At 43.5% G+C, this 17,184-nt stretch overlaps 1 protein-coding gene and 1 long non-coding RNA gene across 5 annotated transcripts in view; one reads left to right on the forward strand and one right to left on the reverse strand.

The window, feature by feature from the left end:
• Positions 1-17,184, forward strand: part of MGLL (monoglyceride lipase) — an 80,845-nt gene that overhangs the window by 44,983 nt on the left and 18,678 nt on the right. The window lies entirely within an intron of this gene.
• On the reverse strand, positions 9,399-15,241 carry LOC135308010 (uncharacterized). The gene is made up of 3 exons (XR_010368577.1): positions 12,503-15,241; positions 11,604-11,681; positions 9,399-9,992 (listed from the first exon to the last, which is right to left on the reverse strand). It is a non-coding gene; the product is annotated as an uncharacterized LOC135308010 (long non-coding RNA).

A 17,184-nucleotide genomic window follows, 5' to 3' on the forward strand; every position in this document is an offset into this window, starting at 1 on the left:
GCAATTGCAGGATGAGAGTTCAGATACTGCAGTACACCCTAGAATTCCTTAGGCAGTGAGACAACTCTGAGACCTTGGAGAAAAGTCATCCTATAAATAAATAGCTAGAGAGTGAACTTACTTTTGCCTTCCTTCTCTAACTCTGTTTTGGCTGTGGGGATTCTCATAGAAAGAGATGAGCTGGGATACCACCCTGCAGCTACCAAACAGCTTGAGGCAAAGTGAAACCACTTGTTTATGAGCTTCAGCTCTTCTGGAATCACTGATCTTATAACTCTGGATCTCAGAGTAGCAGTCACAGCTTGCTGAGGAAACTAGGTCATGCAGTTATAGCCTCTTTGAAATTATAGGAATTATAAAATTATTGCTACAGCTAAGATGCAACTTTTCCCATGCACTGAACAAGCTCTTGAACACAATCTTTCAACTGGACAGTCTATTTCCCCCTGCTGTCTCCCAGGCTGCTGCCTGAGCCTGGGTTCTGTTAGTGGTTGTGAGATGGTACCTCCCAGAGGCACCACAGCTCATGCAGGAAAAAAGTCCTCTGGATACATCTCCTATAACATAATGATGCTGAAATGTGCCCATAATTTTATCACAAACCAGTGTAGCCCTAGGGGAGTATCCTGTAGCACAACAGCACTTTGTAAACACTTTGAGATGGGCTTTATTAAATGGAGGTTTCCACATTATTCTTGTTATTTTTGAGCAGATCATTACAGACTTCTGCAGCCCAGTCTTGCCCTGGTGAAGTGATCTCTGCTGCTTTAGCCCTCACCCTTCATTCATACTGGGATCACACAGTTCCAGATCTCTGCTTGCACCACATGGTATTTTTCAGAGCCGTCAGAGTTGTTTCCATTTGAGAAATTTGAAAGTCAGGACTTGGAAAGACAAATGCAGCCTTTGTTTTTTTGGGGTTTTTTTTTGCGTGTGAAGGCAGATGAAACAACACTGTGGGCCAGGAAGCAGCTAGACCACAGCAAACTAAAAATAAATAAACAGTAAGGCTCCACACAGCTGATGTGTCTGATGGAGCACGCATATGCAGCAGTGTAGTGTTTTGCTTTAAATGTCTGGGTGAGGAAAGGTGCAGGGGATACCCAGAGGTGTTTCCTCTCTACTCCACTTAGGGGCATGAGACTTTATTTGTTTCATGGACTCCCCTGCTGATGTAAAAGTGGGGAAAACATAGTCTTGCACCAGTCTTTTATGCAAGGCAGTTTGGAAATTGTGAGGACTGGATACACCTTTAACACAGATGGACAGAAGAAAGAGCACCTGAAATCAGACAAGTAGTGTCATCTACTCTGAGCTATGAAAATTCACCAACCACACCCAGGCTGCTCAAAGAAATCTATTTGTTTGTCTGACCCTGACTGATTATTATTTTAAAGTCATATTTAATTATGGTACAGTCAGAGAGGTAAGACAAGTTATCTCCATGCTATAACCCAGAGCTGGATGCAGGCACTTTTGGGATAGGGGGAAAGACCATGCAGATGTTCCTTCATCCCTGCCCCTATATGTGGACATCACCAGATGATCATGTTGGGCTGCAGCAAAGATTGCAAAAGAATGGTTGTGGTTTCCTCAGTTACTCTGATCCTCCCAACTGCTCAACCATTTCCTCACTGCTTTGTATCCACCCTGTAACAAAAGGTTATTGAATAAACAACATGTCATCCAGTTGAACAGGATCTTTGGCTCAGGCCCTGGCAGAACTGAGCTCACTCGTCATGCAGCACAGATGTGGTGTGAGCTCTGAGGGAAGCAGAGCTGGGACACATCTTAATCCAGTCATGCCCTGTTCACCTTCTGGCATGAGCCAGTCTCTTTCCTCACTCCATCAGGTGATGAGAAGAAGGTGCTGGAGAGCCAGTTCCCCTGGCTTTGTTTCAAGCCCTTTGTTATGAGGGAATCCCTTTTGGGGCACACTGGCTTTTTACTCCAAACTAAATGGGCCAGGCAACCCACCCCAGTTCTCCTAATAAATCACTGCTTACTAATGAGCAGGGGGAGAAATGTCAGTTGGTCATTCCATGAGACTGGACATCTTCTCAGCAGCTGCTTCTTGAACAAAGCCTCGCTGTTGGCCTCCACACAAGGAGGCGTGAGGCTGGAACAACAGTCTCAGTGAGTGCGGACACGGCAGCAGAAGGAACAGAGTGCTCCTTTTGAGCACAATGGCTGAGCTGGGCCCATCAGCTCTGCCCACTGCCCAGACCGTGCTCCTCAGCCTGTCACTGCTAGCTGTTAACTGTTGACAGACAGCATCACAGAGGAAAGATGGGTCATTCATTTGGGAAACTTAAAAGGCTTTTCCTTCCCATGAGGGTTGAGTCCATCAACTTCCCTTCCACAGTTTTGCCTCTCAAATGAGAGATACACTCCATGAGAGAAGTGGACCATTCAATTTGTTTTTCATGTGGTGCTGAAAATGTTGGGCCTAAGTAACAGGCATTTTGAATGAGTGGTCCCAATAATCAGGAATAAAACATCCTCTCTTTGGTTTCACTTTGGTGAATTTGAGACACTAAAGGGGAAATAGCCCTGACTGAACTCAGCTGATTTCATTTTACAATCTGTTGTTTCACTCTTGTTATCTCAAGATTCTGTGCACTTGTCATCTGTACTCAGTCTTTACCTGTATAAATTAATCCCCAAATCAAGGGTCAAATTCTGCTTTCACAGCTGCTCATATAAATCCAGGATAACCCTGTCACTATGTCAGAAAGCAGGTTCAAGCTGCAACTTGTAATTGCATTTCATATTAGTGCAGAAGGGCTGGCAACCTCATGGTATGTTTTCAACAGCTTACTTGCTCTCCCATAACCAACTCTGCAGGCTGTGGGCGTGCATCTGCATGCAAGATGCTTGAGGGTGGAAGGACAAGGACCAGATGGTTATTAGAGCTAAGGCTGAGAGAACAGATCCTTTTATGTTTTCAGATATGTCTGTTATCTGGGGCTACTGGACAGATGTCAAACTTGCTTCAAACTTTGTTTCTTGACTGACTTCTGTGGCAGGACATTAGTTCATACCTTCAGGGACTTTGACCTCAAGAAGCATCAGAGGAATGTGTATTCTTTAAAGGAAAGAATAACAAATCAGTGTTGTATATAATATCAGTGGGTCTTTTTCATTAATGGCATGGATGATGGGATGAAGAGCACTTTCAGCCAGTTTTCAGGGTGGAAACTGAGCATATGCTGGAAGGTTGCTATTCACAGGGACCTTGACATGCAGAAGAAAGGGACTGGCAGGGACCTTGTGAAGTTTCAACAAAGACTCTTGGGGAGTTCTGCATCTGTGGTGGAGTAACCCTATTCAGCATTAAAGGCTGGGCACTGAATGAATGGAAAGCAGCTTTGCAGAAAAGGACCTGGGGATCCTCACAGACAAGCTGAACATAGGTCAGCAGTGTGACCTTGTGGTGGAGAAGGCCACCCCATACTGAGCTGCATTGAAAGATTATAGCCAGCAATCAAAGAGAAGTGATTATTCTCTTCCATTCAGCGTTTTTGGGACTACATCTGAAACACTGGGTCCAATTTGCTCCCCAGAAAATGAAAACATTGACATACTGGACCAAGGCCAGAGGAGGGCTGTCAAAACAATTAGGGTACTGGAGGACAAGATGTACGAGGAGAGGCTGATAAAACTGGGCTTGTTTAGCCTTAGAAGAGAAGGAATCTTTAAGAAGCCTTATTTAGGCTTAGAAGAGGGGATCTTGTTGCTGTCTACAAGTCTCCAGTGGTGCATGTGGTGACAGCAGAGCCAGACTCTTGGAGGTGCCCAGTGATGGAATGAGAGGGAAGTGACACTAGTTACAGCTCAAGAAATCCCAATTATGTACAAGGAAAAATGTCTTCACCATGGGGGCAGTTAAATGTTGGAGCAGGACCCAGGGAGGTGGGACATCTCTAGCCTTGGAAATATTTAAAACCCAGCTCAATAAGTCCCTGAAAAACCTGGTTGAACAGGAAACACTTTGATTAGGGGCTTGAACTAGATCACCATACATCCCAGCATCAATTATTTTTTATTAAATAAAGAGCATCCTAGCTGCTAGTATTTGGGATGTTGCTTCTAAAAATAAAACATGGAGGGTTTTGAAATGGGTGAAAAAAACTACCTTCTTAAAAGCAGCCTTTAATAGTACCTATGGTTAAAAACAGCTTCATCTTCAAGGAGAGGCTTTTTGACATTTTTGCACTATGAGAAAAAGAAAGCATGTTTATTTCCACCTTTACAGGAACAACTTTTCCATAGCAACAGCATTTCATTAATGTGCCTAGCTTTCCTATTGTTTTTCAGATGTCTTATTTGCATGAAGTTGCTTCAGAAGCTAATTACTGATGATTCCTCACCTACAAATGTATCTTCATACAGGTGCGGACTTTGTCATCCAATTGAGTTACAAATGACTGTTCCAAGTTACTGAACACCCTTTGAAAATTAAAGAGAAAAAACACACTTTGTTTATATAACTCCAGTTGGATTAAAACATTATTTGGATTCCTTCAGTACCTTTCTAGATAGATAACAGGAGTCTAAGGAGCACAATCCAGCTCAGATTAGTCCAGCTCAGATTAGTCCAGCTCAGATTAGTGCCTGTTTCAGCACTAACCTGGAGAAGAGCTTTATTAAGGAGTGGGGTGTGCAAAGAGAGCTCTTATTTGCACAAGCAAAGGCAAGGGACAGGCAGATTTAAAATGAGAAGTAAAACATATATCCAGTCAATAAACAGCCTGAACCTGCAATTTCATCTTCATTTTTAATGCTCTTTGTGCTCTGTCTACATCGGAAACAGAATAAAATCCTTCTTGCTGAACTGAAAGGTCATAGTATCAGGGGAAAGGATTCACTAAAGCAGCAAAACTTTCCAAAACTTCCAATAAGAGAATGTTTTTTCCTTATAACCTCCTTCTGAAGTCATGGCAAGGCTAACTTAAGTTGCATGCATTTGTGTGTTTTGATCAAAACTGTGGCACTCAGCCTATTTTTCACCAAAACTTGCTATTAACAGACTCCCTTAGCCTACTGCAGGCAAACCTACCACACTGTGTGTGTTGGCACAGTGTGAAATGCCAGGAGCTGGTGCAGGTTTAAACCAGCTCCAGGCTCCTTCTAGGCATCAGCTTCCTGCTCCTTCATGGCTCTTGAGTTCCAGAGCTCCACATGACAAAATAAAGATGCAGAAGCAGCCCATATTCTGCTTTTCATAATTTGTAGTTCTAGTGTTCATTGTTTGTTTATCTGTTCATTCATAAAGTGTGGCATGTTGTTCCAGAGGTGGAATTTCTATTCCAGCTGGTGGATTTTCTCCCTGCTGATTTTCCTGGGAGAAGCTCTATTTGTTACAGACCATGAGCAGACCTTTTAAGGGACTCTCAGAAGTCCTAAAACTAAGAGACATTTTTTTAATAACAAAAGACGTACCTTTTTTTTTTAAAAAAACCCAGAATGTTCTCTATCAGTGCCTCCAAACAAGTGCATGTTGCAGCAGCAAGACCCAGAAGGAAAATAATCAGTGAACAATAGGAAAATTAATCCTTTGTTGATTCACATATTCAGGTTCTTCCCTCTTCAATAAGTCCAAGTGTTGCAGAGGAACAGGTTTGGTTATGCAGTGTCTGGTGGATTGAGTTTAATTTAATAGTGCTTCTCCTATTGCACTTTCATTTTGAATGTTAAAAGAGGGAATTTGTTTTATTATTAAGACATATTTCTGTTAGCAGCAGGGGCAGGAAGACACTCCCTGCATTATCAAGGCATTTGTTCCTGCAAACAGCATTCTCTGTCTTCTTCACAAGTGGTCAAAGATCAGTTTTTAACCAAGTTTGGTTGCCAGCACACGCTGTTGCTGCTGAGCAGGCTGTTCCAGGCTCTTGCTCCTCTGACTCTTTGAAGGTCCTCACTTTGTGTCCCAGTGTATTCCTGCCCACATTAGGGCTGGATGCCAATGTTTTTCTCTTCTCCATCTATAGTTACCCACAACATGTTAGTTCAGAGCATTTATCTTTTGGTTGTCTGTGGAGCCTGGCAGAGCATTAACATAAACTGCTGTCATTAACTGATGTCTTTCACTTCTGTGCCACACATCCCATGGCCCTTTCCTGGTTCTGCCTCTCGTTTCTTCTTTGAGACATCAGCTGCTCCCTGCTGAGGGATCAGTTGCCATCAGCTTTGCCCCTCTCTCCTTCAGGGGTGGTGCCAGTCCCTGCGTGCCCAGCTCAGTCCTGCAGCCTCTCATTTCTTTCAGAATGCCTCCAACTTAAAGCCAAATTTATAATGTGGATTCTTATGTAGTTTGGGGATTTATTTTTTAGTTGCTTGAGCCTTAATTGCTTCTGTGCTTCTACACACTGAGTACATGCTTGCATCTTCTGAAGGCAGTAGCTAAATGCCACTAACTTCAGTAGGACTAGGATTTGACTCATAGGTTTTCAGGCTTTTTTTCCTATTTTAGTAAAAAACTTGCATATCTTGAACTATTATTTTAGAGAATAAAATATCATTTTAGCATTTAAAGTGTACATGGAGCTATACAATCACCAAAGTTGGTGCTTTGGGAAAATTATTTCAGAATTTTAGGAAATTAACCTTGATAATTGAAAGCCTCTGGCAGTGTCATCCTCTTCACTTCTGAGGCCATTGGTAAAGTAAAGCAAAACATCTGGTTAACCTCTGGTTCATTCTCCAACCCAGATGAGATTCTCCAGCACCCCAGTAACAATCCTTTTGGCCTTGAGCCTTCTTCAGAATAACAAAATGAGGATTGCAAAAGGTCTTACAAAACCTAAGGCCATCTGGAAGAAGTCTTACCTGAAGATGTGTGTGGAGCCCACTTTGAAGTCTTGAGGGAGCCAACTGCCATGGGGGGATTTTGGTTCCATAATGCACTAAGACATCAAAAAAGGACTCATCAGCCCATTTCTGTAAGTCCAGCCAGTCCTCAGATGGGAACATGCCCTATCTGTGCCAGCTGTGGCCAAATTTTAGTGACCTACACTAGAAAAGCTCTTTTGCTTATATTTCTGAAGACTTTCCTGGATTTCACATCACTTTAATCTGGCCTGTGTTCTGATATGTTCCAACAGTGCTGCAGTTTTAGCTGTGGGTATCTCGTGCAGGTTGTCCTTCCTGCAGTCCTATGATCAGTCCTGGATGATTCAGATCAGGATGTGGCTCATTCTGTATCACAGCAGTAGGCCATGCAAAAAGGTCTTTGGAAACACCACTTGGCCCTGCCTAAGGTTGTCTTGGATCTCAGGAATAACACTTCACCTCAGTATGTCTCAGGTTATTAAGGAAAACATCTGATTGTGATGTTGACCCACTTCCAGAGAGCTTGCAGCTGAGAAGCCCTGAGCTCCAAGAATGCAAAACCATTACTGTGAATGGTTCTTCACAGGCTGAGAGGAAGATTCAGCCAGTGAATAGAGCAGCTTATAATAAAACCAATATTGAAAGGAATGAGGCAATAAAATAAGAAAGGTTAAATTGCACCTGTATAGCTTTTCCCTATATCCAAATTCTAAGCAGGTGCTTTCAGAACTACTGAGAAAAGGGTGTGGATGGAAAATAAACAGTCAGATATCTGTCGTCAAGCTGTTTGACCAGTTTGGTAGTTACACATCCTTTGGCTGAATTTGTCTTCAGGATTCCACCTGGAAACTCGACCACTTCACCAACAATGCAGGAAAGTTACTGTGTCAGCCATTCTAAGTTATTCTAAGCCTGTGCTTTACTCCACCCTTCATTAGTATTGTTCCATGAATAGGAGAAACCTGTTCTAACCACAAGGTGAGATTTCCCAGAGCATTGAAACTGATGCTACAGAGCCTGTCCTGTGGCACTCGAGGGTTAATTTCTCTGAAGATACTGTCTACACATTCAGTTCATGGGGAGAGCTGTTATACCCACAGCATCTCTAATGCTGGGATTTATTCAGGGCTTGGCAGTACTCTCTAATCTGAGAATTCTTGCTTAGCTACAAAAATAAAGTTTAAAAAAAAAGTGCTGAATTGTAGATGGTACAAAGACTAATGCTCTCAACCCAGATCTCTTAAAATTGACATTCTCCATGCTACATTTATTTTCTGGTTCTGAATTTATCCAAGACAAAGCCTGCTGTCAGATCCTGGCAGTTTTTCTAATGCTACAGAGCAGGCAGCCTGACCCATGGTGGTGCCAAGTTCATGCTCAGCTCAGCAGAGGGCTGGGGGAAGGGAGAGGAGGCAGAGGACACTTGAGACAGACCCTGCCTGATACCACCTGTACTTTTGGCTACAGCCCTCTGCCTTTCCATAAACCTTGCACCTCTCCTGCCCAGATTTTGTAGAGAGCTCTCCCTGAGCTGCAAATACACCCCTGCTGGCTGATGGTGAAGTAGCTCTCACAGCCCAAAAAAAGCATTTGGGTCTGTAACCTTCAATAGCTCAACACTTGTATCTGTGCATTGTTTACTGAACTGTACACCTGCCAGCAAGGATTCATTGACTACTGTCAGCAGCCATGGCTTGAAATGAGTAATGGAGCACAGAAAGCAATAACCTGCCTGTTTGATCCTGAGTTTTTTTGGTAAATATATATATAGTGAGGAGAATTTCAGAGTTGCAGTGGGGAAAGTTACAGAGAAAAGGGTATGAAGTGGTAAAAATCAACTGAAACACTAACTCTGAAATCAACCTCTCCCAGGAAAGGACAACAGCTTTGCTGCAAGACAGATTTAGGGGAGCTATTTTCTGCCCTGCCACTTCCCCGTGACTTCCCCCGTGCACCATCCAAATGCCACTCTGCCATGAGCCAACTGGCAGCATTTGTGCTCTGGCACACTGGGCAGGACTGACCCACCCAGGCATGCTCCCTGCCAGACCTGCTTCACCAGGAGGTTTTTTCCTTAATTGTGCTGCTCTCAGATCTGTTAGGGTTTGAGTGAACTACAGCTCTGTGCGGATGTACCCTGCTAAAAAAAAATAAAATTAAAAAGCCTGTCCTTATTTCAAATAATCCACCTGCTGCTCACCCATTGAGCTGGTACAAAGTGAGTATAAAAAGCTATTGGCTCTGGGAAAGTGGTATTTCCTTCGTGCCTTGTCAGGAACAGGGACAAATCCCATCTAATGAGGGTGGCACTGCCATGTGGCAGCAAGAAGGAGTGAAGCAAAAAGCGAAAATCTTTTTAACTCTGTGAGAAATCTCCCTTTGGGCAGGGTGATTGAGAACTGGAAGTGCAACCCAAGGAGAGAGCTGACCCTGAATGAAGGGTCTTGAGAGCTCAGGTTTGTTAATGACCTTTTGGCAGATTAATTGGTAAAACACCTTACTGGTATCCTAGAACACGAGTCACTCTTTTTAGAAACATTATTATTCATTTGCCAGTTGCTTAAAAAATTATATAACCAACAATTCTGTGCCAAGATTGCTTTGGAATAGAGAAATGCTGTATTCTGGTGCCAGGAATCTCACAGACTAAACAGAACCCACTGTGAGCCTTTGCTCTAGATGGGAATTTGTGTTTATTTTAACATGTAAATAAATTGGATGAAAAATGGGTCTTTCAAATTCTTTTTTGTTGTTGTTGTTATTGATGTGGGTCCCCAATGGGTGGTCTGCATGGAGAGGAACCTTCTGAAGAGAACTTGAAAGGAAGCTGTGTCCATCTCCCAAGACATTCCTCAGCAGCATGAAGAGAGTTCTTACATGATCCAGCTTTCATCTTTTCTTTGTGATGCCTAAACTACTGTAGGCAGTGAAGAATTAGGTCTGTCTTTCCCAAAATTAATTGATTTGATTGTTTGCTCGAGCACAGAGCTACCCAAGGCTCACATCTGGATTGTGCAGTGTGAGAAGCTGGGCTGGTGCTGCGGCAGCCTGCGGGGCAACGCTCCCTGCTCAGCCACCTGCATTCTCTTGGAGCACTCTTCTAGGGTGGAACAGTCAGGAGGGCTCTGCACACTCCCAGGCAGGCCAAAGGGAACCACCTTTAAGTAAACAGAAGAGCAAGAAATGAATGGCCTTTGTTAAGGAAAGAAATGGAAATGTTTTCTAGTTGAACAAGCTGTCATTTAGGAGTTAATAGTGCGTGCGTGTTGGAGAGGCAGCCCACATGCTTTGGAATAAATGGGCAGGGAAGGGGAAGGGGATTGTGCAGTTCCACTCCAGCACTCCAAAAGTTGGGTTTTTTTCATTGAAAATCCTGACATTTTGACTTGGTGTCCCAGCTGTTTTAAAAATGGAACTTGGATCAGAAAGTTAATGCAAGTGGATTTTCATCCTTGTTTACAGCTAAGAAAAAGTACAATTTGCACCCTTTTATTTTTTATTTATAGGATTAAAACAAGAGAAGAAAATTATATATGTTTTTAAAGCTAAAATAAAATACCAAGGGACATATCCCTTGGCTGCCTGCCTCTTCCACTGAAGTGATATCTCAAGTCACACGTGAGGAGCAGAAAAAAAAGCTCTTCTCTGCTCTTAGATCAGCAGCATATAGATCAAATGAACTTGTGAGACCCTGGATTAACTCCAGCAAAGTCCATGCATTTTTTTCTGCGGTATTTGGACCTTGATACTGGTTCTATGTCAAGCCAGAATAAGTCTTTGAAGACCAATTCCAATACTAAATAAAGTCACCTCACCAATTCTTCAGGAAATTATGTGCTCCTCCTGAAAGAGAGCAAAATCTCAGTGCAAAACTGCAAGAATAACTGTTAAAAATTATAGTGCCTTATAAAAAGTATTATAGTCCCTAGATAAAATCCCTTAGTGCTTGATTAGTTAGTGTCTCTGACTCCACAGAGCCACTGTAAGTGTGCTTTGCTGATTATATATTTTATATTGTGTTGTGATCTTCATCCCATAGGAGAAGAGATTGGACAGGAATCATTTCATTCATCAGCAAAAGAAACTGTCTTGCAGAGGAGCTCAACAGCTACTCAGCCATCTACACTGGCTTTGTGCAATGTTTTCAAACCATTGATCCCAGCAGCCTGATAGAAAAGGATTTTTCTGCCAGCTGTCTTCTGCTTTTATGTTCTTAAGGGCTGGCTGGGGAGGTGGCATTGCAGAAGGGCCTGAGGAAGAAAGTGGAATACTGTTGTGAGTATTTGTGGAAGAGGAAGAGGTTTCCATATTCCTCTTTCATGGACCTTAGTCTCACCAGCCACGCCACAGCAGCTTCCTGATTTTGTGACAGAGATGACAAAGCTGCCCCACTCCAGGCAGTGTGGGAAGTGACCGTGGCCTGTGCAGGTTTTCATGCTGCCTTGGCCCCTTCATCTCATGGCATCCCACGAGACACTTGGGTTTCTAGCCTGGCCACAGTGACTGCTGTTTGTAAATGCAGCTCCTTATTTTGCAACACAAACACTCAGATGGGTTTTTTCAGCATGTTTGCATGAGCAACATAATGTTCCAGGAGGACTTTTAAGGAACTGCAGTTCAGAGCCAAATTCAGCAACTGCATTAGAAATGGGCAAGTCTTCTAAAGCCAAAAGAACCATGTTTGTATCCATTAGAGAAGAATTGGCTCTTAACATTGACAGAAACAGTTTGCCTTGTTAGCCAGAATTAACGACTGCTCTGATACATACCAGGTCATTTTGTTTGTCATCTCTGGAGTACAGAAAAGATTTCAAATGGCTTTAGCAAGATGACTGGTTGTCTGCTCCCTAGCAATAAGGCACAAATAATTTTAGTATAGAAAATTGACTGTTGCTTTTTTTTTTTCTAACCAAGACAACAAACAATATATCTCTGTGTGCACTATTCTAAAAATATCTCATCTCTGCAAATGTGTCTCTGATGTGGGAGGAGAATGCTTTCAGTTTGCTGCACTCTTTGTGTGAGGCAAGTGAATAAAAACTACCCAGCAAATGCTGAAAGGAAAATAATTTTGCTAACCTTGGAAGGGAAGAGGGAAGCTGATAGACTTGTGCCTTCAAGACAAAGCTCTCTTTTGGTCAGAGTGAGGCAGAATCCACCTGTAGTCTTTGTTACATGCTTCATACATAAAACACCCAGGGGAAGGGTAATTCTGTTGGGTACCATATCTAGTGGTTTTATAATGTGCCTGTGTGGGAAAACCCAGTGTGTTCACTGCACTGGAGGTGCTAAAGAAGGGATGCCCAGGACTACCAGATGTTGGTAAGGTTAAGCATATGTTGAGCTGTATTTCAGGTTCTCAAAGAACATAAAAGTGGAAGCAGTGGTGAGAGAGGATCATCTCCTTTTAGTTCCTAATGGTTCCCATCTGATGTGAAAGTAATCTTCCTGGAAAAGACCATAGGCTTGTTTCAAACTGGTGTTTGTTCCAGTGGAGACCAGAGCTGTGGGAGAGGAGGAGAGGGCACAGCTGGGGCTCAGTCAGGTGGACACTGAGACATTCAGCTCCAAGGTTTAGCTACAAAATAAGCACAGCAGCTGACCTAGGTGGCAACCTGATCAGAGTCAAGGGAGCATGACCCATGTTCTAAATCCTAGGACAGCTTACCCTGCTCTCTCCTGGCTCATGGATCTCTGACCTGGTGCCAAAACTCCCCACATGGAGCAAAAGGAAGAGTAGGTACAGATGGAGGGCAGAAATTTCATAGTGCCCTCTGTGCATCAGACTTGATTCAGTTGAAGAATGGAAAGAAATTGGGGAAATCAAACAGGAACAAGCTCCCTTACTGTGATGAGTCTGTTCTGAGGGCAAGAAAGATGCTTTGTTGAGCAGGAATCAGCAGGATGATCTCTGAGGTGCTTCCTCTGTGTATTTGTTCTACCAGTGGAACATTTGCTTTATGTGTTACTGACAATACAGGCACAGTCTGTTGACTTTTCCAGATGTTGATTGTCCTGCTTTGAAGAGTCTTCCTGTTGTTTTAGTTGTTTGTGTGTCTGAATGGTGGATTAGATGTACTGCTTGTTAAACAAATAATTAAACATTGAGGGCTTTGAAATCCAGTATGTTTAATTAATGAGCTTTTCTTACTTGATGAAAAAGATGTGTACTTAAATCATTACAAAACAAGTATAGTTTTTTAAGTAGTGAACTGTTATGGCAATTTGAAGTGTTTACTATTTCATTAATAATTTTTTCATTAAACCTTAAAAAATCACTAAGCAGAAAATCAAGACTTCACAGAACATCTGCTGTGTTGCCTTGTGTATTGTCTCCTCCAAATTCTCCATCTATGTGCTTTCTCCAAACTCCTCCTCTGCAAAACCATGCTGCCTTATAGCCTGGGATTAGAGTTAATTATTACTTTTAAATCTTGATGTACCTTGGACCAAGGTCTGTGGTGATGCCCTGTGGTGCTGGTGCTGTACAAGTGCTGGGGAAAAAAAATAAAAAGAAGCAGTCCCTGCTCAGAGGAGTTTCAGTAGAGCTCATAAATACAGGCATCAGCTGCAATGCCTTGTGACACACTTCATTAACTGCTGCACTGGCTGCTAAAGCTGAAACACTCTGGAAAATTTATCTGCTGCATCTTGTACTCTAAGTTTTATCTCCAAGTCTGAATGTATTTTGTAAAGGGCAGAGAGGAAAGCAGAGGCAGGCAAGGGTCGCTGTCTCCCAGTCTGTGGGGTTGGGATATAAAGTGAACTGCTGAAGTGGTGCTTTCCCATGGCACTGGGGTCTCAGGATAGGTTGGGGACCATCATAGGGAGGTGCCCACCTGAGCAAGCAGCTGCAAGCTCAGGGAGATGGTGGGTGAGGGTTTAGGCTGGCACATTACACCTTGTGCACCAGAAGAACCATCCACATTTCTGTCACTGGCATCTCCCCCCTGTGGGCTCCAGACCCAGCATCATTCCTCTCTGTGGGTCACCTGTAGAAGGAAAGCATCTGAGCATCATGAGAATTTTTAATTACGTGTTTTATTCCCTAAACCAGACAGCAAGCAGGACACAACTAAGCTCAAGTCTCTTACCAGCAGCATGAGCTGTGGTGGGGTGAGAACAAAAAAAGGTGAGGTAGGCTCACCTTCCCACATGTCACAGTGTCCAACACCAGCGAGAGGTCTATTCCATCTCCAAGTTTGGGCAGACAATAGAAGCAGAGGACTTCAAGAATAAAACAAATCTTTCCAAAAGCTAATAATCACATGATAGCTTCTTTTCCAAAAGCCATTTGGGCATTTCCTTCAAATGGACCTATCAGATTCCAACAAGCTTATTGATGAATGAGGTAGTGAAAGGAGATGAACAATTATTGATGAACGAGGCAGTGAAAGAAGAGGATCTTCAACCTGAGCTTGGCTGTGGGCTCTAACACAAATCCTTCTGCTGCCCAACATTGTCTGTGCTGTAACGAGCTGCTGCCCACTGCTGTGGCAGTGCCAGTGCTAAGGCAGCAAAATCACCTTTTCTGGCCTACAACAGCTCTTTGGGAACTGACTCACATCATGAGCCAGCTTATTAAATCAAACACTCCAGCGCCAAGCCTTGCTGATGATGGCTCCTCTGCCATCATTAAGACATTTCTTCCAGTGTGGGGCTCTGAGGTACCAGAGCTGCTCCTCAGCTGTGTCTGGGAATCACTGAATTCACAGTTGTGGCACTTCTCACCTTTAACCACTGAAAACTCCTGACACTCCTCTGTTAATACCATTGCAATTCAAAATGTGTCTGGGCTGAGGGAGTGGTTGGCCTGGAATTCCTGACCTAACCCCTGGCTCTGCCTGTTCCTAATTCTCCCACTCTAAAATCCTGGAGTTATACCTCTGGAGAGGAAAACAGATAGTATTGATGAGTCCTGAGGCAGGAGTCAAGCCCTGCATTCCTCCTGATTGTTTCTACCATCCGTTGGCAGGGGAGAACATCTCATCCTACAGTGGTGGTGTTCTCACTACAGTAAAAATGGATCCAAACCATCCCCTTTCCCCCAAAGCTGGAAACACCAAAATATGTGAAAAGCCAAGATACAAATTCTTCCTGAAAAATTACTGTTCCCTAGGCAGACTTCTCCTGTCCTCTGTCTTTGTTTTATGGCTTTTCCATAATAAATAGGGGGCAAAGGCTGAAAAAACAACATGGTGCATAATTTCTGCTTTCCCATGACTGTAAGCTTTAAGGAGCAACACTGAACTTAGTGGATTTACAGCACCACAGCTGAACTCAACATTTGACCTGCATTCCCATCACCTCATTTTCCATAGCAAAATGTTCCTGCTGAAGGTCAGAGGGTCAATTCAGTCCTCACTTGAGCATCCAGGTCAGGCCCCACTTTTGTCAGGAGGGTTGAGCACTTGGAAAGAGAAACAAATATGTATGGTGTGTGGCTTCTGTAGTGTTTAGAACAACAACAGAGCAGATATCTGAGGGTGGACAGGGTGTGCTGCCACACTCACCATCCCCGTGGTGCCTCCAAGGGCTGCGTGCTGAGGCACCCCACAGTGTCCAGGCACAGGCACTCCCAAGCTCTTCTCTCTGCCTAATATTCTGCTGGTCTTCTTTACTGCATTTGAGGACAGATTTCTTCAGCTCTGATGTGGCCCCACAGCCCCAGCACAAAAGCATCATGCTGGTGGAAATCCAGCCCACGTCCCCTCATCAGACTCAGTCTGCCCAACAAGCCCAGAGCTGGGCTGCTTATTTCTTCAGGCAGTTCCCATTTGGCTCTTAATGAAGGGAAAGGAGTGTCAAGTTGGACTGCTTTTTATTTACATGTTTTTCAGGATATCTCCAATCTGAACAGGACGTAACCTTATTTTGAGGCATGTGAGCCAATGTCAGCTGAAGAGACTGGCTGCTTTGGAGTGGTTTTCAAAAGCAAGCCCCACAGCATGAGAGAATATGGGATTTGAGGAATGAAGGGATTGTAGAAGTATGTATTTCCAGAGTCACAGGATCTGTTATGCAGGCAGAGTCATATTTGCATGGTTATAACAGACTGCCCAGAGACTTCACACCCTCAAATACTCCATCCCTGAACTCTCAGCTTTGTCTTTCTGCACAGGCAGTCAGTATTATTTTATCCAGAGAGATGTGTAGTTCTGTAGATCTATAATCATAGGTGGAATCACGCTCTGAAGTCATGCTTTCTGACAGGGCTGACTGAGTTGTTTGTTGTCCTTGACTCCCGTGGCAGAGCCACAGTCTGAGCATGCTCATGCTGAAAATAGAGGGAAAAATTTAATAACTGTGACATATTGGGCCAGATGATCAAGCCTTTATTCAGATTTTGTTTGAGCTAAGTATGTTATTTTGCAGATGTGTGTTTGGTTGGAAATGGACACTTAAACTTCCTAATTCTAGATTTGCAACTTGAAAATATGTGGTTTGGATTCTCACTTTTAAAGACTCGTGGAAAGGGTGCCTGCAATTAGGTCAGTACACACAACCAGAAATGATCACTGAGCCACTGCACAAACACAGTGCTAGCAGTGAGCCACACAAGCTGGGTGTGAAGACAGATAGTTGGGAAACAGTTTAAAAGCTTTTGGATACTGAGTGTGATGTGGGGATGTGCACCAGCAGTCACAGCTCTGTGCACTGCACCTCACACTGCCCTGCTGAAACCAGGAGCCCCTGTGGGAATGCTGGGATGAGGAGCCCATGCAGTTGTGATTCTTGGGACACTTCTCTGTTGTCACCCTTGACATCGTGTCACTTGGTGTGGAGCAGTCTCTGGGTAGTTCCAGTTGCTAGGGGAAGGTGGTTCCCCTCCTCTTGCACCCACTGTTTCGCCATTGGCACTGTGGAATCACTACAGCAGATTCATTCCCAGCAAAACCCCAAGATAATAGCTTTACATCAAGGATGAACCTGACCTTTCATTCTTCATAGCTCTAAAGGCAAAAGATCAGAGAAAAGCATGTCAATATCCTTGACTGTATTGATGTTTGGTTGTGCAAATATCTTTCATCTAATAGAAGAGATCTTAGTTCCTCACCCTGAAGTTTGTCAGCTGGGGAATTCAAACTTGCAATATACTCATTCACTGGGGGAACAAGTTTGGTTTCTTGGAGGGGAAGAACAGAAAATAGTAGAATAAAAGACCATGACCTAGCAATGCCCCCTGGCTAACCTTGTGCAAGGGGCAGGAATAATATTAAAGCAAAGGATTGCATGGCTTTCTTGTCCCACATATGAGGACAAACTGCTGCTCAGGCTCTGTGCCATCTGAGTGGGGAACAGGAGTTTGGTATTTAAAACCGGAGTTAAAATGAAGGTTCATGAAGTTGT

This window comes from Passer domesticus, chromosome 9, assembly GCF_036417665.1.
Source record: "Passer domesticus isolate bPasDom1 chromosome 9, bPasDom1.hap1, whole genome shotgun sequence".
Lineage (NCBI taxonomy): Eukaryota > Metazoa > Chordata > Aves > Passeriformes > Passeridae > Passer > Passer domesticus.